Raw genomic sequence first — 26,584 nt, forward strand, 5'->3', positions numbered from 1 at the left:
ACATAACCTATCAATAAGTATTACAATTGTAAATGGACTAAATGTTCCAATCAAAAGGCATAGAGTATATGCCTTTTATACATTCAGGCATGGCTGAATGTATAAAAAATACCATATATACGTATATGATAAAAGGATAAATCAAACAAAATAATATAATATGTGTAAATGTGTATATGTACAACATCAAAGGCACTAAATAAATAAAGCAAATGCTAACATACATAAAGGGAAAAATAGATGGGAACACAATAAGAATAGGGGGATTTAACACCCAACTTATATCAATGATAGGCCATCCAGACAGCAAATCAATAAGGAAACATTGGCCTTAAATGACACATTAGGCAGGATTAATTAACAGATATATATGGGACATTCCATCTCAAAACAGCAGGATACACATTTTTTTCAAATGCACATGGAACGTTCACCAAGAGAGATCACATGGTAGGTCACAAAACAAGTCGCAATAATTTTACACAATTGAAATTCATATCAAGCATCTTTGCTGACTACAACAGTATAGAACTAGGAGTCAATTACCAGAAGAAAACTGGAAAAGGCACAAAATGTGGAGGCTATACAATATGCTACTAAACAACCAATGGGTCAATGAAGAAATCAAAGAGGAAGAAAAGAATTCCTTGAGACAAATGAAAATGGAAACACAATGTACCAAAATCCATGGGGTAAAGCAAAAGCAGTTCTAATAGAGAAGTTTATATTGATACAAGCCTACTTCAGGAAACAAGAAATATCTCAAATAAACAGTCTAACCATGTACCTAAAAGAACTAGAAAAAGAAGAGCAAACAAAGCCTAAGTTAGTAGAGGGAAAGAAAAAACAATGATCAGAATGGAAATAAATAAAATAGAGACCTAAAAAAATAGAAAGGATCGATGAAACTAACAATTAACTCTTTGAAAAGATAAAATCAATAAACCTTAGCTGGACTTATCAAGAAAAAAAGAGGGCCCAAATAAAATCAGATATGAAAGTGGAGCAGTTACAGCCTACACCACAGAATACAAAGGATCATAATAGATTACTGAGAACAGTTATACATCAATAAATTAGACAACCTAGAAGGAAGAAATACATTCTTAGAAACATAAAATCTTCCAAGACTGAATCAGGAAGAAATAGAAAATCTGAAGTAAATGATTACTAGTAGTGAAATTTATTCAGTAATCAAAAAGCTTCCAACAAACAAAGTCCAGGACCAGATGGCTTCACAGGCGAATTTTACCAAATATTTAAGGAAGAGTTAATACCAATCATCCTCAAACTGTTATAAAAAATTGAAGAGAAAGGCTCATTTTCAAATTTGCTCATGAGGGCAGCATTACTTGATATAGATATAGATACCAAAGATACAAGGACACTACAAAAAAAGGAAAAGTACAGGCTAATTTTCCTGATGAACGTAGATGCAAAAACCCTCAACAAAATACTAGCAAACCAAGTTCAACAAAACACTGAAAGAATCATATATCATAATCAAGTGAGATTTATCCCTGGGATGTGAGGATGGTTCAAATCTTCAAATCAGTCAATGTGATGCACCACATTAACATGACAAAGATAAAAATCATATGATCATCTCAGTAGACGTGGAAAAAACGTTTGATAAAATCCAACATCCATTGTGATAAAAACTTTCAACAAAGTGAATATAAAGGGAATATACCTCAACATAATAAAGACCATATATGAGAAACCCACAGCTAAAATTATACTAAATGGAGAAAAACTTTTTCTCTAAGATTAGGAACAAGACAAGGATGCCCACTCTCACCACTTGTATTCAGCATAGTATTGGAAGTCTTAACCACAGCAATGAAACAAGAAAAATAAATAAAAGAGTCCAAATTGGAGAGGAAGAAGTAAAGTGTCACTATTTGCATAATTTTAAGAGGCCAGCATTATCCTGATACTGAAATCACAAAAAGACACTACTAGAAAAGAAAACTACTGGCCAATATCCCTGATGAGTATAGATAAAAAAGTTTTCAATAAAATAATTCAGACCTAATTCAGCAGCACATTAAAAGGATTATTCATTATGATCCAGTGGGATTTATCCTGGAGATTTCAAGGATATTTCAACATATGCAAATCAATCAATGTGATACATCATATGGTTTTATATAGAGAAAACCCAAAAGATTCCACAAAAAAACTATTAGAACTAACAAATGAATTTAGTAAAATTTCAGGGTACAAAAAATTAATATACAGAAATCTGTTGCAGTTCTATACAGTAATAACTAGCTATCAGAAAGATATTAAGAAAACAATCTCATTTATAATTGAATCAAAAATAATAAAATACATAGGAAAAATTTAACCGAGGAGATGAAAGAACTATGTGCTGGAAATTATAAGACATTGATGAAATAAATTGAAGATGATACAAATGGAAAGGTATATCATGCTCATGGATTGGAAGAGTTAATATTGTTTTTTTCTATAAATTGTTCATTTTAAAATTTATTATTTATTTATTTTATTTTTTGGCTGTGTTGGGTCTTAGTTGAAGCATGTGGGATCTTCATTGAAGCTTGGGGATCTATTGTTGCAGCGCGCAGGCTTCTCTCAAGTTGTGGCAGTGGGTTTTCTCTTCTCTAGTTGTGGCACGCAGGTTCCAAGGTGCATGGGTTCTGTAGTTTGCAGCATGCAGTCTCTCTAGTTGAGGCTCGCAAGCTCAGTAGTTGTGGCATGCGGGCTTAGTTGCCCCATGGCATGTGGGATCTTAGTTCCCTGACCAGGGCTTGAACTTGCATCCTCTGCATTGGAAGGTGGATTTTTTACCACTGGACCACCAGGGAAGTCCCTAATATTGTTCAAATATATTGGGTTGGCCAAAAAGTTCCTTCGGTTTTTAAGTAAAAATAAAAGACACAATTTTCATTTTCACCAAGAACTTTATTGAGCAACATATTCACCGTTTTGTTCCACTACCTTCTGCCATTTTTCAAGCAACTTCATAATTCCATTTTCCCAAAACTTTTTATCTTTTTGAGCAAAGAACTCTTCCAGGTGCCTTTTACAGTTTTCCAGGGAACTGAAATTTTTTCCATTAAGAGAATTTTGTAAAGAATGAAATAAATGGAAATCCGAAGGTGCAATGTATCTTGAATACAGCAGATGAATCAGAACTTCCCAGCCAAGCTGTAACAGTTTTTGCCTGGTCATCAAAGAAACATGCAGTCTTGCTTTATCCTGATGGAAGATTATGCATTTTCTGTTGATTAATTCTGGATGCTTTTCATTGAGTGCTGCTTTCAGTTGGTCTAATTGGGAGCCGTACTTGTTGGAATTAATTGTTTGGTTTTCTGGAAGGAGCTCATAATAGAGGACTCCCTTCCAATCCCACCATATACACAACATCACATTCTTTGGATGAAGACCGGCCTATGGTATGGTTGGTGGTGGTTCATTTTGCTTGCCCCATGATCTCTTCCATTCCACATTATTGTACAGTATCGACTTTCCATCATCCGTCACAATTTGTTTTAAAAACGGAACATTTTCATTACATTTAAGTAGAGAATTGTATGCAGAAATACAGTCAAGAAAGTTTTTTTCGCATAACTTATGTGGAACCCAAACATCAAAGCGATTCACATTACCAAGCTGGTGCAAACGATTTTCATCACTTGATTTGGATATTTTGAGTATGTCGGCTATTTCCTGAGTGGTATAACGTTGATTGTTCTCAATTAATGTCTTGATTTGATCACTATCAACTTCAACTGGTCTACCCAACTGTGGAGCATTGTCCAGCAAGAAATCTCCAGCACAAAACTTTGCAAACCACTTTTGACACGTTCAGTCAGTCACTGCACCTTCTCCATATACTGCACAAATCTTTTGTTTGTTTGTTTTCCAGTTGCATTTTTGCCTTTTTTGAAATAATAAAGCATAATATGCCAAAAATGTTGCTTTTTTCTTCCATCTTCAGTATTAAAATGACTACACAAAAATTCATCAATTTTGGTAATTTTTTTAAAAAACGCCTGCTGATATGACAGCTGTCACAATACAATCTAACAAAATTATTTTGAATGAAGTTAAAGGTAACTAAGTGTTACTAGAGCCATTGTATTGAAAAAAAACAAATGAATATTTTTGGCCAACCCAATACATAATACCCAAAGCAATCTACAGATTTTATATATGCATGGAATTTTTTTCACAGAACTAGAAGAAACAATGCTAAAATTTGTATGGAACAACAAAACACCCCAAATATCCAAAGCAATCCCTCGAAAGAACAAAGCTGGAGGTATCATCCTCCCTGATTTCAAACTACTACAAGACTACAGTAATCAAAACAGTATGGTACTGGCACAAAAACAAATGCATTGATAAATGGAAAAGAATAGAATACCCACAAATAAACCCATGCTTATACTGTCAATTAGTCTATGACAGAGGAGGTAAGAATATACAATGGGGAAAAGATAGCCTCTTCAATAAATGTTGTTGGGAAAACTGGACAGCTATATGCATAAGAATGAAACTGGATTCCTTTCTTACACTATATACAAAATAAAATGAATTAAAGATTTAAATGTGAGACCCGAACCCATAAAACTCCTAGAAGAAAACATAGACAGTTGAGTCTCTGACATCAGTCTTAGCAATATTCTTTTGGATATATATCCTCAGGCAAGGGCAACAAAAGCAAAACTAAACAAACTAAAAAGGTTTTACACACTGCAGGAAACCATCAACAAAATGAGAGGGCAACCTACTGAATGGGAAAAGATACTTGCAAGCAATATGTCTAATAAAGGGTTAATATCCAAAATGTATAAAGAACTCATATAACTCAATATAAAAAAAATAAGCAATCTGATTAAAAAATGGGCCAAGGATCTGTATAGACATTTTTCTGAAGAAGACATAGAGGTGGCCACCAGGCACATGTAAAGATGCTCAACATCACTAATTATTGGGAAATGCAAATCAAAACCACAATAAATATCACCTCACACCTGTCAGGATGGCTAATATAAAAAAGACAACAAACAACAAGTGTTGGCAAGGTTGTGAAGACAAAGAAATGCTTGTATAATGTTGGTGGGTATGTAAATTGGTGAAGCCATTATGGAAAACAGCATGGAGATTCCTCAAAAAACTAAAAATAGAACTAACATATGATCCAGCAGTTCCACTTCTGAGTATCTATTCAAAGAAAACAAAGACGTTAATTCGAAGAGGTATATGCACCGCAATGCTCATCATAGCATTATTTACAATAGCCAAGATATGAAAGCAACATAAGTGTCCATCAATAAATGTATGGATAAAGAAGTTGTGGTATTTATATAAAATGGAATATTAGCCATAAAAAGATTGAAATTCTGCAATTTGCAAAAACGTGGATGGATCTAGAGTGTAGTATGCTAAATCAAGTAAGTCAGACAAAGACAAATACTATTTGATTTCACTTAGGTGCAAAATCTAAAGTGTGAGACGAACGAATGAAAAAAAAAAAACAAACAAAGCAGAAACAGACTCATAGATACAGAGAACAAGTTGTTGCCAGAGGGGAGAGAGCTTGGGGAATGGACAAAGTAGGTAACAAGGATTAAAAGATACAAACTTCTAGTCATAAAAAATATGTCTTGCAGATGTACAGAATAGGTAATATAGTCAACCATATTGTAATAACTTTGTACAGTGACTGGTGGTTACTAGCCATATTGTGGTGATTATTTTGTAATGTATGTAAATGTTGAACTACTATGTTGTATACTTGAAGATAATATTGTATGCTACCTATACTTCAACAACCAATTAAATTTTTTTAATTACAAATAATAAATTACCCAGTCAGAAGAACAATAAGAAAAAGGAGTGAAAAAGAGGGAAGAAAGCCTATGGGAATTATGAGACACAATTAAAAGAAACAACATTTGCATTATGGGAATTCTAGATGGAGAAGAGAAAGAGAAAGGGACAAAGAAGTGTATTTAAAGCAGTAATGGCTATAACATCCCAAACTTGGGGAGAGAAATGGACATCCAGATCCATGAGGTCCAAAGGGCCTCAGATAGGTTGAAACTGAAAAAGGGCTGGATTGTGACACATTATAATTAAATTGTCAGAAGTCAAAGACAAAGAATTTTAAGAGCAGCAAGAGAAGAGAGAGAAGTTACATATAAGGTAACCCCCATAAGATTTTAGGTGGATTTCTCAATAGAAACTTTTAATGGCAGGTGAGAATGAGATGGCATATTGAAAATTTTGAAAAAAAAATAACTTTCAGTAAAGAATTATAATGGCAAATCTATCCTGCATAAACAAAGGAGGGATAAAGTCTTTCCTGAACAAACAAAAGCTGAGGGAGATCATTAACACTAGACCTATCTTACAGGAAATGCTAAAAGTAGTTCTTTGAGTGGAAGTAAAAGGATGTTAATTAACATCATAAAAATATAAAAAGGTAGCTGAAAAGGTAGCATAAATCTTACTGGTAATGATAAATATAGTAATAGTTAGATTCTGCAATATGGAAATCGTGTTACATAAGTCACTTACAACTCTAGCTTAAAAGGTAAAAAAAACTGTAGCAAAAATAACCATAGCTACAATAATCTCTTTTAGTTACACAATTTTTAAAAATGTGCAAATTGTAGTAACAATAACCTAAAATGTAAGGAGGGGAAGTAAAAATATAAAGTTTGCAAATTCTATTGAAGTTAAGTTATCTGTTTTAAAATGGGTGTTATAATTTTTAAATGTTTTATGTAAGTCTCATGGTAACCACGAAGGAAAATCCTATGGTAATTACATTAAAAAACATGATAAAGAAGTCAAAGCATACTGATATCAAAAGACATCAAAATACAAAAAAAAGACAGCAGGATAAGAAACAAGGATCAACAGATCTACAAAACAACCAGAAAACAATTAACAAAATGACAGTAGTAAGTTCTTAACTATCAATAATTACTTTAAATATAAACAGGTTAAATTCTCCAATTGAAAAACATGGAATGGCTGAATGGGTTAAAAAACAAGATCCAAGAGTATGTTGTCTATAAGAGACTCTCTTTGGCCTTAAAGACACACATTGACTGAGGATAAAAAAAGCATGTTAGGTGTACTTATATCAGACAAAATAGACTTTAAACTAAAAATGGTAAAAGAGACAAGGTCATTATATAGTGATAAAGGGGTTAATACATCAAGAAGATATAACAATTATATTTATGCAACCAACACTGGAGCACCTAAATATATAAAGCAAAAACTAACAGAGCTGAAAGAAGAAATCAACAGTAATACGATAATAGTTGGGGACCTTTATACCCCACTGTGAACAATGGATAGATCATCCAGACAGAGCATCAAAAAGGAAACAGGAGATTTGAATAACACTTTAGATCAAAGCTACTGAACAGACATATCCCGAACATTTCATCCAACAGCAGGATACACATTCTTCACAAGTTCACATGGAATATTTTTAGGATAGGACATATGTTAGGCCACAAAACAAGTCTTAGCAAATTTAAGAAAATTGAAATCATACCAGGTATCCTCTCTGACCACAATGGCATAAAACTGGAAATCAACAAGAGGAAAACTGGAAAATTCATGAACACATGGAAGTGAAGCAACACTCCCCAAACAATCAACGGATCAAAGAAGAAATTAAAGGAAAAATAAGAAAGTTTCTTGAAACAAATGAAAATGGAAGCACAATATACCAGAGCTTACAGGATGCAGCAAAAGCAGTTCAAGAGGGAAGGTCATAGCAATAAACACCTACATTGAGAGGCAAGATAGATCCCAAACCCTTAAGGAACTAGGAAAAAAAAGAACAAACTGACCCCAAGGTTAGCAGAAGAAAGGAAATAATAAAAATTAGAGCAGAAATAACTGAAATAGAGAACAGAAAAATAATGTAAATGATTAACCAAACTAAGAGTTGGTTCTTTGAAAATATAAACAAATTGACAAACCCCTACCTAGACTATGGAAGGAAAAAGGGAAAGGACCCAAATTAACAAAATTATAAGTGAAAAAGGGGATATAATTTGTATTACAGAAGTTCAAAGCATCATAAGAGGCTACTCTGAACAACTATACACCAACATACTTGACAATGTAGAAGAAATGGAAAAATTCTTACATTAAATTTAACAATATTAAATTTACCAAGACTGAATCAGGAAGAAATAGAAAATTTGAATAGACCAATTACTAATAAGGATATCGAATCAATAATCAACAATCTCCCAACTAAGAAAAGCCTATTACCATATAGATGGCTTCACTGGAGAATTGTACCAAACATTTAAGGAAGAATTAACACCAATTCTTCTCAACTCTTCCAAAAAATTAAAGAGGAAGGGCCGCTTCCAAACTCATTTTTCGAGACCAACATTATCCTGATACTGAAACCACAAAAAGACATTGCTAGGAAAGAAAACTACTGGCCAATAACCCTGATGAGTATAGATACAAAAGTTTTCAATAAAATAGTTCCAGATCTAATTCAGCTGCACATTAAAAGGATTATTGATTATGATCCAGTAGGATTTATCCTGGAGTTTTCAAGCATAGTTCAACATTTGCAAATCAATCAATGTGATATATCACATTAATGGAATAAAAGAAAAGAATAATATGAATGAACATCTCAATATACAGAAAAAAAATGGACAAAATTCAACATGAATTGATGATAAAAACTCTTAAATTAGACATAGAAGTAAATATCTCAATGAAGATAAAATCATCAACAAAGAGTTTGGAATGTAAACAGTAAGAGGAACAAAGGCCAAGGGCAAAACCTCAGTGAAAGTGAAGAGAACTGTTACCTTCGGGGGGAAGAGTTAAATAAGGGTGCCAGTGAACACATAGAAAATAATATATTCGATTCTCATGACTCAGATTTCAAGAACTTCTGTTACTGAACTTGGTGAATCTTAAATTTTCCATCCCTTGAGACACAACCTTCAGAAACTGATTCAATAAACAGGATTAGGGTACAGGTAGTTGGAATTTTAACAGAAACCCAACTGATTCTACTATCACGATTTGTGATGCAGATGTGGTTGCCTTTGAAAGGAAAAAAAATAATCTTTCAGATACCTAATGCCTGGCAGATTACCACTGACAATCAAGGATGGGTTGTTTGATGGGCAGAATAATGTCCCCTCAAAGATGTCTACTTCCTAATCCCTGGAACTGTGAATATGTTACCTTATATGGTGAAAGATAATATGTAGTTGTGATTAAAATTAAGGACATTAAGAGGATATTATCCTAGATTATTAGAATGGGCTCAGTATAATCACATGAGTCCTTAAGAGGAAAAGAAAATGGCAAAAGTATAGATCAGAGAGATGTGACATGAGAAAAATTTGTTCTTTTGCTGTCTTTGAAGGTGGAGTCAAGGAATGATGATAGTTTTTAGAAGCTGGAAAAAGGTGTGATTTATCCTCTAAAACCTTCAGAAAGAAATGAAACCCTGATGAAATCTTGATTTTAACCCAGTGACATTAATGTAGGACTTTTGATCTAAACAACTGTTAAGGCAATAAATTTGTGTTGTTTTAGTCTACTAAATTTGTGGTAATTAGTTAAAGCAGCACTAATAATAATATAATAATAATACAGATTGTCAGATATAGGGGTTCACTTTGAGATACAAAATCAAAACAAATTGTACATCCAATTTTTAGCAGAGTAACCAGCACATTGTATCAGGTACTTAATAGTCATCCTTTAAGTAAATAATTCAGTTAAAGATGCACAGAATACTTGAAAGTGATTGATGAGAAGAGAATAGGATTATGGAAAGCAGACATAGGTAAACAGGAGAAAAAGCCTCCAGTTAAGTTATTTACAGCTAAGTAAATTTGAAATAGAATTTGGACTTAAAATGAGAGTTATTATTAGCTCTGTAATTTATAGAATCATTTAGGAAGTATTGTTGGTATGCTGGTCTCTGCAGTTTTCATAACACTGTGTATTCTAGGAAAACTTCAGTTTCTTTGGTTGTTCTTATAAATTATAGTATATTTCTATTAATAGAAATAAAAAATAAAATGAGAATAATAGCAGTCTCATAACATTTATTGATTGCTTATTGATTAATTCATTCAACATAAGTTTTGATGTTCACCTAACATTCATAAAATATATCATGTGCTAGGAATAAAATGGTCAGTAAAACAGTGATTATCTTTGCCCTCAAGTTTGAAATCTGTTTGGTTAGTAAAACTTTAATCAAATACCTATGCAAATAGATTTTTAAAAGGACAATTGCAGTGAGGCAAATATAGGGAGTTATGAGTGTGATTAAAGGAGGGGGTGACCTGTTCATGAACCTGGGCCTGACAGTAACCAACAAAAGACTTACTAAAAAAGTACTTATTTAACCTCAGACACTTGGTGCTCTCGTTATCACTAACTGTTACAAATCACAAATATTGCTTTTAACTATAGTTACTTTATTCAAGCTCTGGTTTCTATTAAAAATTATCTCACCATTTCCTCTATTCTAGCATCTCTAGCAGGCTGTATATATCTCAGACATATTACCTGTGTTGAAACAGAAGAGTAGCATTACAACTATGGCTCTGCTTGTCATTAGTAATAATATATTATGTTAGGCAAATACAACTTATTTGTCTGGGAAATGGGTTAACAGATGTGATGTAATTTTCTAATGATATAGATTTGTTCAAGTGCTTTGAAAATTGTGAAGTATTGCATAAATTTGCAGTATAATTGCTATTAATTTCTCAGTGCTCTGCTCCAAGTTAACTGTCCACAGGAAATTGCAAATGGGTGTTGCAAATAAAATATAACAAAATGGTCAGGACTGATCAAAACTTAATGTAATTGAAGTATTTGTATAAAAAGAAGGCCTAACATAAATAACTTTTTCTTCGATGAGGGAGCATTAGAAAATGTATCAGGTCTTTTGTAAGATATTTGTGAACATATGGGCTGTACCAATTGTCTGATTGATAGAATGAAGTAAACTGTTTAATCTTTTTCTAGTAGGGCTGATGTGGCCTTTCCCCATGACTGACTCATAAGACTGAATTGAATCAAACCCTAAAGATATTGGCAGAAACTACCTTGTAATATGTTCACTCTTCGTAGTTAAATGAATATGACATTTTTCCTTAATGACAAGAGTATTGAGCATCCTGCTAAATAGGGTCAATAAAATAGAAATATTAAGAAATCCCTCTCCTTTATAAGAGTGGTATTATGGGACCTCAGATGAGCCTATTTTTCAACTTAAGTAGGAAAAAGAAAAGTTAACAAAGTTTCTCTTGTAGATGTCGGGAATGTCTGCATTTCATTAATTATGAAAAGAGGATTTTAATAATTATCCCAAATCACTAAGCAGTATGAAGTGTGTCTTTAACTAACATGACCACTAAAGTTCAAAATAATATATGTTCGTTAAAATGAGTAGCACATAGCTGTCACAACATATGCTGAGTTTATGAAAGATACATTTATGAAAGAATAACAACCCAAATACATAGAACACTAACTGGCATGACACCTCTGAAACAATCAATAATGAAGAAACAACAATAAGTGGAAGAAATAGAACTTTCATTGGCCATCAAATAAAAATACTGAGTTCACACAGCTTTGTATTTTAAAAGATATTCCCTGACCAAAATTGCTAGTTGTTTCTGTTATTACATGGTTTACTGCCTTGGATCATAGTAATTTATAAAAGATTGTACCTGCTGCTTTTGAAAATATAGCTAAAATTGATTTATTTCTCTTCTGTTTAGGCTGCAGTCTTTATTGTTGGCAGATCCTTTTTCTACAAAGAGCTGCAAATTAAATGGAGAACATGGCTACATTTCAGAAGGTAGGATTTACAAGAGTCTGTATATAGAACATTACAGGTAAATACACAAAAGAGGGAAAGTACTAGAGAAATATGGTGCATTTATCCACATAACTTCAATGTGCAATATTTTTTCTCCTTCCCTAACATGCTATTCTTTGTGCATTTTTCACATTGTTCAGTTCCTGTGAAAACCCATGGATTGTTGAAGTAGGGAACTAGTACAGAAAAGAGAACTAAGGAACATTTTCTTCTTGTAAAATATCTCAAATAAAAAAAAATATAATCAATTTTTTTCAATCAACCCTGGATGCTTCTGTTTTCATTCAGCTCAAAATTCATTGCTCAATTTTATAGTATAGTTAATCAATATTATATAAACAATTGTTGCTATTGTTATATAATAGCATATTCCATGTTGCACATATAATCTTCATAATTATATTTTGAATAAAAAGATATTTAAATGTAGTGATGCCTTATGGTAACAAGCATCATTTTCTTGTCCTGCATTTAGATTATTTTCAATATTATTCTAACAGAGAATGATGAACTGTCTTGCAAATATTTTTTCCTGTGGTAAATTATTTTGCTACCATAAATTCTTACCTCTCTGAGGTTCGGAGAAAATTAGCATTTTTGTGACCTTTGAGTCACTTTGACACACTAGTTGATCAAAGGGATAAAATAGTAATTTACATTGCATCTAGCATTATATTAACTGCCAACTTCCTGTAATCTTACCAATAGTGAGAGGTTATTATGAAAAAAAGATTTGTTGGTTATAGGGAATTGGCAAGTATATACTCTTTTTGTTTGTCTTTGTAAGAGTAAATATCAGTTGTCGTGAATTAGCGCAAAATTTGCATTCCCACCTATGTTAAAATTTTGTCATATTCTTTTGTAGTTTATCTATTACATATGTTTAAACACATTCTTTTAAAATATAATTATATCTATGTGGGTCATATTTTAGTCAACTATTTTACAGATAGACTTTTGCTTTCAATTTTTATAGAAAAAATATATTTATTTATACCTATTATTGCCATACAGGTACAATATCCATTTTCTTCTAGGTTTTCTGTAAATTTATTTAAATGTGTAACTTTTAAATCTTTCTGCACATATATTTTATTATATTGTCAAGTATAGATTGTTTTCAGTTTTTTTTTTTCAAAGTACTTTGCAGTTCTCACAGAACCACTGACTAAATTATGTTCTTTCTCTTATTTGAAGTCACTTTATTGTATATTAAGAACTAACTATAAGAATTGCTAGTTTAAATTAGAAGCCTGATCTCAGAAACTCTTCAAAAACCTAAGTTAATATACCAATATCATTATTAATAATAAAAATTAAAACAAAGTGAAACCCATATGGCTCTTATTCTCAAAGGTAGAACCCTCTTCTTCTGTTCCCAAAGGAGACAACCTAAAGTCATATTCAGTAAGCATTCAAGAATTCTTGGTGATATTCTGTCCTTTCCATTACTCTACATGTGGCTTTTTGTACTTTGACAACCTAAGAATTAAAGCAAGTTATTCGTCCCCACCTTCAGTAACGCTTAATATACAACAGTGAAACAGAAAATAATGGGAAAACAAGGATGCATTTCCCCTTTGTGTAAAGGGAAGAAGTGGAGTCTGGTATAGCAATTTTGAAGTTCTACTGGAAAGTGTGATGAAAGCTCTCTCCCATGGGAATAGAAGATTGTATTGATCATCTGTGAACCCCTTCATATAACTTTTCATCCTGCTTTATTATTTTGTGTGGCCTGGGAATTTGATTTGAATCAATGGGCTTCTTTATTATGTAATTTCTGCTTCAGCCAATAGGAAGCAAAGCAGAAGTGTTCATTCCTTACATTTCCTTTCTGGGGAGCCTCAGTGACTTGGCTACCTTCCTCAACCAGAAGTCACAGTTCTCGTCAGGAAATTTTTAACAGAAAACTCTCATTGTCCAGATTCTGATTCTCCCTTATTTTCCCTCTTCTCAAGCACAGGAAGAGTAATGGCATCTGCTCTTTCTGGTTTTGGGGTGGCTATGCTATTGATTTTTGTTTGTTTGTCTCCTTATATCTATCTATAATTTTGTGAATGGCCTCATTATTAAAATCACCCAACTTGAATATGCAAAGTCTTTCATTGCAGTACCCTAATTGATTGAGTAATTGATACTGGAAATAGGCCCAGGAAGTAAACTTTCAAGATGAGTTTCTTGGATTTGATTGGTCATGCACATATTTGAAGAGTGCAGGGGTCTGTGATAAATGCCATTCAGTCCTGAGAACCAGAAAAGTACGAGGATTAAGACAAGAGATCAATGGCAATATTCAATAAAACTTGGTTGCAGATTGAATAAAAGGGTGCTAAAAAATAAATTGAGAAATGATTTCAGGTTTGAAGTACTCTGGATTGTGATTCCGTTCACTGACGGTGGGATTCTGGAGAAAGAGGGGATTTGATGGAGGAAGATGAGGAGTTAAATTTTGAGACGTTGAGTTTGTAGATCTTATAGAATATCAGAATAGAAATTGTATTAAAGGATGTTGGATATATGGATCTGAAGATCTGAACAAGTTCTAAGTTGAAGAAATATGTAATTCATGTGCATACAGTCATTCCAGTTGAGAACATGAATATAGATTATGAAAGAGTGAATAAAATTTATGAAAATAGAGATAATAATAAGACTTGGAAAATTTAGAAGAGTCAGTGAATGTAAAATATAAGACTTAGAATGAACAGTAGTGATATTCTTATAGATTTACAGATAAAGTGTTCTCAAGCAAATGTGTGTCAGAACTGTCAAGATGAGTACGCATGTTAGCTCCTAACATGATTCCTGGTTTAATGCATATTTTACAATGACCAAACCATAAAACCTTTGGAGGAGCACAAGTACTGGTATAAAATATTTTAATATCTTTTTGAGGAAGTTCCAGAGCAAAAGTCTATTCTCAATTCAATGAAAGGATAAAACCTAAAAGACCTTTTGTAGAAGTTTTTAGTCACATGCAGTTTTATATTTCTAAGTTTCACTTGTCTAGTTGAAACACCATTTATATTGTCAAATCAAGCCTTTTGTTTCAACATGCAGTACTTTATTTGCTTCACTTGCTCTGTTCATATTTAATAAAGTAATTCTGCCCATCTCTTATTGCAATAAGTATGTGTAGTACAACAAAGAACTAGAATAGAACATAACAATTCTCTACCTTCCTGAAGCTAATGAGACTTGCTTCACTTTCATTGTTCTATTTTAAATATATTGCCAATGAGAGAAATGAGAATGTTAAATCTCTTGAAATTTAGAGGACTTTGAACTATTTTAGTATTTCTTTATAATTCCTTACGATAAGAAGTACCTGACAATTGCTAATTTATAAGACAGAAATATCTGAACAATTTACTGTTTTTTAAAGAGCGTTAAGTATACTATAATGATACATGAAAATCTATTTTTTTCAAAAAATTTTGTAAGAATAACTAACATAAAATTTATTAAGAGAGGACTTTATTATGCTTCCAAATTATACTGTCTTATGCAATTGTAATTTAGTTAAATATATTTTGTACTGAAACATGGTATAGTGAGGAAAATAATGTATTAATGTTAGGAAAACCTTTATTAAAATGTAGGCTTTTCAACTTACTAGCTGAATTATTCTGTGAACTTGCTTTAAACTCTACACCTAAATTTCCTTATTTCCATAAGGGTCAGAAAACAACTGTTATCAAAATCTGTATGTGAATAATTGGTCACAAAGTGCTCAATAAATGGAGGAAGTTCTAAAACCTTTTTAAATAAATAAACTTTACTGAGCTAATGGATAAAATATTAAATTTAAAATATCTTGAATTTTACCTATTACTAAAAGTTATTCCAGATGGACACTAAGGTGAATATTAACTACTATTGTCTAGCATTTATGATGGAGACTACCCTTGAACATTTTGCTATTGTTTTAGCAAGTTTTGATCTCAGTGAAAGTTTCATCCTCATTTAAATGGGATTATTTAAAATGTTATAATTTGCTAGAATTGCTTATTGAGCTATTTAGTTATATGGGTAGCAAATGAATGGAATTTGTAAACATTCACTGTCAAGAAAAATTTATTTTTTCCTATTTGGAAGAAATTACACACACACACACACACACACACACACACACACACACACACACGCACTGAACCTGGTATATCTCCTTAAAAATTTTCTGGTATTATCTGCTTCCAGGGTCTGTATCTCTGTGGCTGTGGGAGATATATTTCATTTCTCTTTAAGAACAGTTTTCAAAATGGAATAAACAGTTTCAAATGTTTATAGAAGTTTTATACCTTTTTAGATTCACATAACAGGTACACGATGATTAGACATGTGAGCACCATAAGTTGCAAAATGGATGTCGTTCATCACAGCATTCTTTACATACATTTTAAATAATTAATTAATTAACTAATTTAGTTTTGGCTGCGTTAGGTCTTTGTTGCTACGCGTGGGCTTTCTCTAGTGTGGCAAGCGGAGGCTACTCTTCGTTGCGGTGTGCGGGCTTCTCATTGCGGTGGCTTGTCTTGTTGCAGAGCATGGGCTCTAGGCGTGTGGGCTTCAGTAGTTGTGGTTTGTGGGCTCTTGAGCGCAGACTCAGTAGTTGTGGTGCACGGGCTTAGTTGCTCCGTGGCATGTGGGATCATCCCAGACCAGGGATCAAACCCATGTCCCCTGCATTGGCAGGCAGATGCTTAACCACTGTGCCACCAGGGAAGTCCCTACATACATTTTTTTTCACCAAAAATTTAGCAGAGATGCAAAGCGCAATTGTAAAGGAAATGCCATTGCCCATCTTATTCTCTATTGAATCAATCTTGCTTACTCCATTCAGTTAAACAAACAAACAAAAAAACCCAAAATTAATATTATTTAATCCCCTTGTAGGAAAACTAGGTGTTATTTTTTGGGAACAGTTATTAGATCTTTCTATACAAACAGGATATCATGTTAATATATTTCTTTTGAAATCTCATACAGTACTACCTCTAAAAGGAATTATGTTAAAACACTGCTTTTCATCTGTACATTTTTATTATTTTTATTATTCTTAAAGTGCACTTCACATTGCATTTGCCTACTTATGTTCTGTGAAGTCTACAAAGGTAAACCAACACTGCCATTGCCCTTAAGTTAGTTACATTCTAGTGAGAGAATTAAACAACAGTATACATCATTATAATTAAGCATGTTAATTAAAATTGGTAATAGCCCATATATTTATAGAGATGTATGATAGGGCCCCTAAATTAAATTTTGGTATTAAAGGTTAGAATCCTGTAAAACAAATGACATCCTAAGCTGATTACTGAAAATTGATTAGAATTAAGACAAATAAAGAAACAATTTGTGTTTGTGGAAAAGGAGTGTGTGGGTATGGTTGGGAGTAGAAGAGGATTTTAGGTAATGGGAAGATAAAGTTAATTAGATAAGCGGAATATTATGCTCAGATCCAAAGAAAAGGAGAAAATATGGTCCATTGGTGGGTATAGAGGTTAAAAGGTGCTCCTCCTTACCTTCTATGGAAAAAAAACATAGTCCGGAATGTAGAAAACTTTAAATGAATTTATATTATCTTGAAATGGTGTTTAATCAGTCAATAATATAAATATGAATATAAACACCAATAGATCAACTGGTAAATCATTTTCTTTTGTATATCAGAGATAGCTACTGTCCATCCATTACAGATTCAAAACGATCTAGTTCTTTCTCAGTTTGGTTTGCTGTCAGATAGCAGAAACCACCTTTGGTTTGTCACCTTTGCAATAGTTGTGACATGTGGTTAGATCTCAGTAATAGAATGTTAGTAAAAGTGATTTGTTATTTATTGGAAATGGTAGTTTAAAAAATGGGTGTACTCTTCTCTTCCATGGCAATCCTAGAAGCCAATGTGTCAAATATGGTGGAGCTACAAGATGGAAAGAGTCTTATCCCTGAATCAAATGTGGAAGGATGCCCACCATGCCACACAAGTGACAGGCATATACTTCAGATTTGTTCTGTCAATAATATTTTGGAACTTTTTGTGATACAAGAGTTATCACTACTTCAACTAACACCAAAATTGGCATCAAAATTTGTGTTCTGCCATATAAAGTATCCTAAAATATTTGGCACTTGCTTAGTAGTTATTGCAAGCAAGCAATGAAAGTGATATTGAAAGCTAGAAGACTAGAGAATTATGTGATAAGGTGGCAAAAAAATAATTGATACACACATTGATTCTGGATGTAATTGCTATCTACCACAAACATACTGTGTCTATACCTCTATGGGAAGAATTCGGGTGTGAATTTTTGTTGTATTTTTGCTTACTACTAGCTGTTCAACAAGATATTAGAAAAACATGTGAGATATAAACTTGTGTTATTAAAAACCATTCATATTTTGGGGACCTAAAACATTATGACTTAGCCTAAGCTGACTGACATAAAAATGAGTTCCAGAAATGAGCTACTGATTTTATGAAACACCTAAAATATGTGTTGTCCTAGAGAGTAGTGTCATGGAATTGTATTGGACACTGAAAATCAAATCACATTTTAAGCAGTAGTGCAATATTTTGTAAAACTGTCTCCTGCATTACTTTAAGGTCAGATAATATAACTATTAATCTTATCCTAAGCTGATTGATTAGCCTTTCCTTAAACTCTGATGGCCTCAAGATAGCCAATGTTAATTTAGAAGAAAACCATGGGGATAAGTAAGGAAAGAAATGTGTCAGTCCTGAGAATTATGTCAAAAAATAAATGTTGTTGTTGTTATTGACATACAGAACTGAATGAAAGAAAATGGATCAGAAGGCTATTAAGTTTTTGAAGCAATTACATTGTCATAGATTATGAGTGTTTTATATAAACCTTTAAAAAACTTGTAGACCTCCATACATGTAGCAACAAGAAGAAGTCCATGAGTGTTTTATATACTTCAGCACCTGCCTAAGATGTTGTCAGGGAGAATAATAGATAAGAAAAACCACTTGAACGGTGGAGTTAAGATCCAAGAAAACAATGAAGAAGAGAATTCCTCCCAGAGAGCAGAACCAACTTCAGTTCAGTGACACAGTGTTGATTCTTTACCTGAGATATAAAGTGGGGCAGTGGGTAATTCACTAGCCTAACAAATTACTAGGCAGCAACTATGACAACAAAAAGATGAAAGCAGGCTTTCAAAGGATAAAAATTTGCAAGAACAGTCAAATCGTACTGTACTTGGGTATTTTCTCCTATAGACTGTGGTCAAAAGAGAGCAGAAGACATGTCAAAAGACAGCCCACATTCAATTTAGGACTTTGTTGACAGGAACAAAATAATTAAAAGGAAATTAAAAATTAAGAGTTTAAAAATTTGTGTAAGAAACACAAAGGCAACTCAATAAGGGATAGAGACTAAGTTATGCCATCACCCCAAATTGTTTTATTTCATCCGATTAACAGAAGTTCTCAAATGCCACTCTTTGAAGGAGGCTAAGAATCCTAAAGTGGGCTTTTATAGGGATGTAGGAAGCATATCTCATACTATTTTATAATATAATTTTTATATATGATCTCTTGTTTTGTGTATCTATTCTAATTCTTCCAAACAACACAAAGGCTTGGCAATTGGTGAGAATGCAGGTCTAGATTGCATCATATGCTGGGCTCTGGAAATTACATTTTCATCACATAATTGTTTATATGCTGAAGATTCTTTCATTTTGAAATGTGTTTGACATGAAGTTGATTTGGGGAAACTTTAATTTGACTTTGAATCTTCAATTAGTGACATTTAAGAGACTTGGTGTTGGGTTAATTCAAATTTAGAAAGTCCTACAGAGGAGACATCATTTCCTGTATACTGCTTCTGCTGAAGGGACCTAGGTCCTCTCCAATTTCCATCTTGTTAAAATTGAATAAAACAGAGGAGACAATATTTTGGACTTTAATGTCTGGTATAATTAATTGGAAGATATCTGTTATTGAGGCATATGTATTCCTTTTAGCCTTTACTAGAGATGGAAGTTTGTATTTCAACTTGATCCATCATTAGCATTTGTTATTTGAGATATTTAATACTTTTATTTACTTTCATAATATAAAAATCTCTAGTTAGCTATATTGGACAGTGTACCTATAAATGATATGGAGAATATGCTAGGAAGTGAATGTCCAACCAAAGGTATAGTGTGACCTTTGAGTTACCTTAATTACTATGGAAGGTATGGGGAGAGATAGCTAATAGTTAAGAGGGCAAAAAATAAACTAATTCAAGAGCTACATTTTTGGAAAATGAACATGTAACTCTTTGAATATAAAAAGCAAGTTTTAGAGGATATATCTTTATATAAAAGCATGCACAGTACTTGATATCACTTAGTAGTACCATATATGTAGTAAAGGTATAACAATTAGAGTGTAAATATTTTATACCCAACTCAAGATACTGGTTATCTCTGAAAACAAAACAGTTGGATGAAATCAGGAAGTTGTGTGTATTCAAGGACTTTAATTCTGTCTGTAACATTTTCTTTTTCTTTTATTCTTTCCGGGATTGTAGACTTTATAGACAGCCAACATTCTAATATATATTGTAGCAAACTTATTTTTCTGACTAGGGTATTTTAAGAGTCTTAATCTTAAATTTACAATATATACCTAAATTATTGTTATTTTACATCGATTTTGTTAGGACACCATGAGGAATTCATGAAATCTGCAGACTAAGCATTTATAACTCAGATGTGTTCTTCACTTATGTATTAGAAATTTTTTCTATTCTTCTTGTTTTGATCTTTTAATCAGGAATACACTATTATTGTTTCTGTTTTCTTATTCCTCTAGTTTTCTCATTTTTTAATCTCTTTTTTTAATTTTTGGTCTTTTTCTTCTGCATTCTGGATTTCATTTCAAGCATTTTCTTCACAGCAGATTCAATTTTCTGCAATGTTAATTTTATTATTTTTTTTAACCTTCTGTTTTTCATTTTAATGTCCTAACTACTTTCCTTATATCATCTGGCTTTTTCCCCTGTTGCCTCAAAAAAACCTTCCTTTAAATAAAAGACTGCTGCTTCATAATTTGTCTCTTGCTTTATAAAGTCTGACTTTTCCTAAATTTATTGTACTGTACTTGGTACAATTACCCTGCTGCTGTTTCCATTTGCTCATGCTTGGACAGTGCTATGGGTTCAGTTCTGTTCTCCAAATTTAATATATTCGAGTACTAACCCCAGTTCATCAGAATGTGACCTTATTTGGAAGTAGTGTAGTTGTAGATGATCAGGTTAACTTGTGGTCATTAGAGTGGGCCCTAGTCCAATATGACTCTTTATAAATCGAGAAAATTTGGACACAGAGACAAACACACACAAGGAGAATGCCATGTAAAGATGGGAGTTATGCAACCACAAGTCAAGGAACTACCAGAAGCTAGAGAGAGGTCTGGAACAGATCCTTTACTAACACCTTCAGAGGGAGCATTGACCTGCCAACAACTTTATCTCAGACTTCTAGCCTCCAAAACTGTAAGCAGTAAATTTATCTTTTTAAGTTACCTAGATTGTGCTACTTCGTTATGGTAGCCCTAGCAAACTAATATAGGCTGATAGAAGCTGTAAGGCTTTTGTTTTTCTTGCTGAGTTATATAGCGAGGACTGGATATTTTGTGTTGAAGAAAGTGTGTGTGTGTGTGTGTGTGTGTGTGTGTGTGTGTGTGTTTTCTAGGTAAGATAGTGAGCTGCACATCATGACTGAGATAGTGCATGTGCTTTATCAGAAAGGTAGTTAGAACACCCAGACTCTTCTCTTGCTTCTGAGATTTTGGTGACTGTTCACCTCTGGAGGTGTGGCAACTTACCATTTCCATTGAGGAGTAGCCTCTGAGAATTGGACATTTTTCTTCTAGTTATTATAGATCCTTCCTGCTTTATTGCTGTCCCAGAGAAAGTCAAACTCATTGCTCATTTAATCTGTCTTTCCTAAATTCCATGATAAAGTAGGCACAAAATATGGCATATAAATTTGCTTTCTTTCTCTCTCATATTGGAAGAGATTACTGAGAATTTTCAAAATTCCATACCCTTATCAGTTAGATGGTTACAAAATACATATCTGAGCAGGTGATATCTCTGTGCTCCGCTTCAGGATCCTCTGTTTCTTTCTTGTTGTTTTTGATTCATGGTTTTTTTGTGTTTGTTTTTTTTTTCTTGGTGGGGGGAGAGTGGGAGGATGCAAGTATTAAGGGCAAAACAATTACATGAAGAAATTTAATTTACTGTCTTAACAGTGTCTCTTATTTAAGCTTCGTCAGACTTTAAGCTTGAGGGGGCTATTTAACATAATTTAGCATTGTACATTTATTAATTCCATAGCCCATTATGAAAAGGAAGACAGTCAGAACTATGAGCAGTCCCAGAAGTGGATTTTCTTCTCTCTGGTGCTTGACTGTTTCTTTTGAGCTGGGATGCAGTGTTCATTAAAATTTGCATTTAGTCTGGCTTCCAATTACTATTTGTGCCTGATCCTTGCCTATATTTAGAGGATATTTCTAGATGCATTATGTTATGAACAAGCTGTTTCCTCACCTTTATCCCTGCTCCCCCAACACACACACACACACACACACACACACACACACAAACCATACCTTGACACAGACTGCCATCTGCATAATCTGCAGCTCCAATGTAAATTATGTTGCTGATTTACATCATCAACATGTACACTTGCTCTTTTCACCACTGCTCATGCTTTTCCATGTGTTCTGTCTCTTCAAATTAAAGGTTGTTCATTGAGTTTTCCAAAGTTATTTTCCATGAAAATAATGAAGGGATCCTTTAATATGACAAGTTAACCCTGAAACTAGCTTGTAAATTCTTGTCATATCTGAACTGTATGAGAGAGAAATCCCTGAAGTTTCTCTAAAATGAGTAGCACCCTTTCTTAGCTGTCAGTGTTACTGGAGGTCTTGTGCTATTTTTATATTCTTGACCATTTCTATAATTATGTGTATGAGAATTCAGTGAGAGTTCTGGGCGGATATCATTTCACCCTGTCATTTTGCTTTACATCCTTAGAAATATAGTGACTTCAGAAGGTGCTCTAAATTTTCCTTTTAAGATTGATAAATAAGAACTTTGCTTATTAAATATATTACGCTGATATTATTTAGTAGCACCCAATTTCATTTCAAATACTCTGTTGTTTTACCTTTCCAAATACATGCATTTTAAATCATTATGTTTACTCTGATCACTTCTTTCGTATTCTCCTATATATTTTGGTTTCATCAGTGGACAATCACATTGTCCTCATGGGTGTGTATATATACACGTGTATATATATATACACACATCAGATTAGCCACAATGATCCAGATGTACTGTGGAAACTAGAATCTAAAAGACTAAAGACAAACTGTTTGGTACCAAGGAGCTCATCACCTATGAAAAGTGATGAATAAGTGATAGAATATAATACACACTGATTAAGGTAAGACCTATGAGCACATTAGTGAAGCAGAGAGAAATAGAGGATGGTTTTCTATTGAGAATGTGAGGTATTTTCAGGAGTGTTCAGAGAAGGATATCAAATGGTGAAGGCTGAGTGCGACTTCAGTGGGAACGTATTCCAATCATGCTTAAGAAATCACTATCCAAACTTCCAAATCATTCACCACAATTTTGGAAAAAGAAATAAGTAGAACAGTAGTTATCTGTAGAACTACTGTTTTTATTCCTTTATTATCCTTAGAGGATTTCTTTGCACTTTGGGTCAAGTTGGTATCTCTAGAGCTTAACATCCTACCTAGCAAATGGGAAGCTCATATTGAGTGTTTATTATTAAACTCATGAACTAATGAAACTAGGCATTGGTTTGTTTCTTTCTAATAGTCTAGAAATATATTTACTCACAATATGCTAATTATAATGAAATTGCATTTGAATATCTTGATAAGTCAGAAACATAACAATTTAAGCTGCAATACCAATTTTAAACTGTTGCAATCAGAGAGGGAAGCAAAAAGATTCCTGAGTATCATTTCACATACGACATTAAAGAAAAGTACCATTCAGTTCTGTATTTTGTCCCTTTTATTTTTATTATTTTATTTTAAAAGTGGATAAATAATGTCTATTATATATGTAAAGGAAGAACCAAACCTCTGGACTTATAGTAAAAATAGTTTATGATTACTGGTACTTTATGAAACACTGGTGATTTACAAGTTACTTCTAAACTAGTTCTAAGTGATTACCTCACAAATCCCTGTGAATTAAACCTTTCAGTTCACATTCACATTCCGAATAACCTTATTTGCAGATTAATAAAAGCTCACACACTGAGAAGTAAGATAATGTGCTTAATGTCACACACCTAGTAAGTGCCTAAGCTGCAGTTTGAAACAGCCCATTGGCCTAAAAAATCTATGTTCTTAAATAAAGACATTATACAGACTCAATAAGGGATTGAGGCAATTATGCTGAAAGCTTTTATTATAATTCCATACATTAATATTTTAAAAAGGAGCCCTAACCCAAAGCACAAAATATAGAAACTAAAATATACACTTAAAATTATGATACATAGGGAAACATCGAGTTACTGTTTCAGTAAATTGATTTAAGTATCTTAATCTGTCCTTCTAAAAGATGGATCATACTTACAGCATACTTCTTTCAGAGTTGTTATGAAGACTGTAAAACTTAAGGAGAACATTAAATTTATAAAACTTAACTGAGAAAACTCTTTCAAATTAAATCAATATTTTGACGATCCTTAGAGATATTTAATCATTAATTTTCAATTGAAAAACACGCCCAAGTTTTGTTTGCTTGCTTGTTTTTCAATCTTCAGATAAATTTGAGCTTTACTCTTGGGATGGAAAAAGTCATATTGCAATATTGTGCAAAGATCAATATGCTGGCATTTAAAACTAAGGTGGCAAATAATATTTTGAGTAAGAACAGGAGATAACTTATATAAAGCAAGAGTTATATATACATTGATAATAGAGTGGCAGCATGAAAAAAAAGGATGAAACAGAGAGTACTAGACTTTATTTTTGTTAATCCTTCTAGGCTTCTAAAAATATTTCTTAAGGCAAAAATGCTTAACATTTCAAAGAGGTATTCTAGAAATATGTGTAATTTTTACTCTTCATATTTCTTATGAGATGTCTATTTTATTATTTAGACCAACACCATCAAATTTTCTTATGGCCCAAAGATAAAATTGACACTATGAAACTTACAAATATTACCCACAGAGGTAATACAAACCAAAAAAACTCATTGTCTCAAACACAGTGTGTGAGAAGTATATGGATTTTTCACTTTCAATAACTATATAACCTTTACTTACCTATCAGTTTATTCTGATAAATATAATAGTTGTTCTCTAAGATTACACCTATAATGGAGAATACCATGTATAGATTTATATGAGTAATTGTAAAAAATTCAAGAATAAGGGTTAAATTTAAATTTAAATTTAAATCATGATTGAATTTCCCTAAGGAAGGAGCAAGATCCTTTTGTAAAATTTTGTCATATATTACTTGCAATCCATTAATTAATATCATTAGCAAATTGTTATCATTGGGTATATTCAGAGAAACAATACAAAATGTGTGTATTTCTGTTTTTGTACATTTGAGTTTACATTTGGGGGGGTCACAAAATTGTAATAGAGCTAAGATATGTTGAATATTTGTAATTTTATTGGAAATTATGAGCAAAAAAATCAAAATTTGTATCTGAAAAAAATAAGTGTAGCCTTCCTTTTTCCTTCTTAAATATCTAAAACTGCAGTCTAAATTTTATTAATGTTTCTTCTTACTTTCCTCCTCAATCCAATAGAAGTTGACTTCCATCTTTACTTTCTTACTGTAATACCTTTTATTAAGGTCACATATTAAATAAACTAATAGAAACCAAAAAATAAAATGCATATACAGCATGCCACCCCATACAAATTGGCAAATAATAGGAGATTTTAGCCACACAATAGATACCTTGCCACAGCTGATGCTTGTAGACCACTGCCGCTAACAACTGCAAAGTATACTTTTTAAAATTAAATACATAAGGAATATTTATGAAGAGCAACCTATATTTTATAAAGTAAGTCTCATCAAGTAAAAAGAATATATTCTATGTATCTTAATTCTCAATATTCAGAGTCAGAGTAATAGTAATTATAACATGTCCACAACTAAATGAGGATGATAATCTTAAAAGTATAAACTCATGGTACATAGTAAAAGGAATACCTAAAGGAAAGTTTCTCCTTACATATTTATAGAAGAAACATATATTCTCCCCACATAAGAATGAATTAATTATTTTACATTAAATAGAAAAGGAGATAGTATTTGCATACATTTCATCAAGCTCAGAAGAAGAGACTACTAATGCATTATTTATAAATAAATACTACTAATGCATTATTATTTATAAGTAAATCATGTCTATGATTACCACATATTTGGAAAAAACAAACCTAGAGCAATATTCTCTTTAACATTATTATCAAATACATTTATCAGTTCTAACATTTCATCGTGCAGTATATCTGATTTGCCGTGTAGTAAAATTCACCATTTTATCAGGCAAAGCAGAACAGACACCTACATAGTCTTAGATATGAAAAACGCAAATATATTAAGAAAACAATGTGATGTTGTAACTA

The sequence above is a fragment of the Balaenoptera acutorostrata genome, chromosome 5, assembly GCF_949987535.1.
Source record: "Balaenoptera acutorostrata chromosome 5, mBalAcu1.1, whole genome shotgun sequence".
NCBI classification, from domain to species: domain Eukaryota; kingdom Metazoa; phylum Chordata; class Mammalia; order Artiodactyla; family Balaenopteridae; genus Balaenoptera; species Balaenoptera acutorostrata.